Source organism: Lupinus angustifolius, chromosome LG01 (genome assembly GCF_001865875.1).
Source record: "Lupinus angustifolius cultivar Tanjil chromosome LG01, LupAngTanjil_v1.0, whole genome shotgun sequence".
NCBI lineage: Eukaryota > Viridiplantae > Streptophyta > Magnoliopsida > Fabales > Fabaceae > Lupinus > Lupinus angustifolius.
Window position 1 is genome coordinate 1,051,602 of NC_032009.1, and position 2,008 is coordinate 1,053,609.

Consider the following 2,008-nt stretch of genomic DNA (forward strand, 5'->3'; position numbering starts at 1 on the left):
GAAGCCTATATCATTAGTGAAAGTCATATTATGAGTGAAGACTATAAATGTACTATTATCTGTATGTAATTTGTATCTATTACTGCTTTTCAATGCTCATGGCTATATATATACACAGACCCTGTAATATAATATAAATTTACAGTATTATCATTCATAACTCAGTATTAATATTTTATGCTTTATTTTTCATTTACAAATTATGGGCATTTTAAAAGTTGTATAGTCCTTACATTATTTCTTTATTAATTAATTGTGAACCATATTCTCAGGCTGCTTATCTTAGTTATTTAAAATCTTCTAAGTAACTCACCAAATAAAATTCATATTACATAGCAGTTAAATGCTGGAGCAGAACTCTTCTAATTGATTTTGACACTTCTAGTTAAGTCGGATTTTTTTAAAATTATTGTGACCTACATATGAATGAAATATTTGATAAATGAATTGGTTTATATGAGAAGATTCTAGCTTGAAGTCTTGGACGCAGACTCTTGCTGAGTTCATTCAGCTTCTGCATAATTGGTTTAGGAGTTAGCATTCCAGCTTTTTGTTGTTTTGCTCTTATCATTAGGGTTTTGGTAGTCGATCATAATATTTCTTCTTTTTTGTATCAGTCTTTAGGTTTTTTACTCATTAAGTTTTTATATTTGATTTAGATATATTTTATGTTCAAATTATCCATTCTAAATTTCACTAAAATGGCTATTAAATCTTTTATATTTGGTTATGTTTATAAAAGGAAAATGATACATTATCCTACACCATAAAAAATAACATCTATCATAAAGTAATATTTTATTTATTTATCATTGATTTACGAATGGTTTATATCACTTTCTTGTAATATAAGAAGATTTATAAAATAATTTGATATGATGATATGTCATTTCTGTTTAGTAGAACCCAAACCATTAATATCAGTTAAAATTTTAAAAAATGCAACATGTGCACGACGTGATTAATGTCACGAGTTAAAATAGAGGCCAGTGTAGAGGTTTTCCAAGTTTAAGTTGGAGTATAAGACAGAGTATTGTGTCTTATAAATATGAACATTTACATTGTATTTAACGAGAATTTTGAAGTGAGACAAAAATATCCGAATTTATTAAGGGACCATAGTTCAAAACAAAATGTAAAGTACTATATTACAGTAAGTGTTTAAAATAAATGAGGGGACCCCTTAAGCTTTGGTAACATTATTAGGCGCAGCCATGCTTGCCTACTATTTATATTGCTACCAAATACCAACCTCACTTAATTTGACTATGATGTGTGAACAAGCAAAATAAGTAATTAAATTAACAATTAGCTTTTTAAGTTATGATGCATATTGCATAACAACTATTTGTACATTTTTCTTATGAAGCATTATATTTACTAAGTTTTATGTACACATTACTTTGCAAATGACATTTTTCCAATTTTTTTTATGAATACCTTAAATGTTGGAGCAACTATAAAAACTACATTTTATCAAACAAATATATACGCATAAAATTTCATCACACATTCATAAGTTTAAAAACATTAATTGTATTAGTAATTGTTCCTACCCGGCGAATCAAAGGTCATATGTTTGGTCGCCGAGGTGGGCCCACTTGTTGGGACCACCAAAGTTGACTCAAGGGACAACATGTTTTCCGTACTCCACCAACCTACCTGCCAGCACGACAGACGGGTTGCAGAACGAGTACCAAACCAACCACAGCCTAGAAGACAAGAATGACACAGTGTACGATCCTAACAGACCGTCTGACATGGGAAAAGCAACTCCCGACAACACCTTTGGTCAGCCACGCGTCGCACCACCAGCCAAGAACCCAATGTCAACTCTCCCTCCTATAAATAGGGATATCCACCAACAGGAAGTATCTTAATCTCAACTCCTTGACTCTCTAATATTATTCTTCCTATCACTCACTCTCTCTAGTTCATATACTGACTTGATCGTCGGAGAACCTTTTCAGGTACCTCCACCGGCGGGCCCAACTCTCTTGCTTCCTCC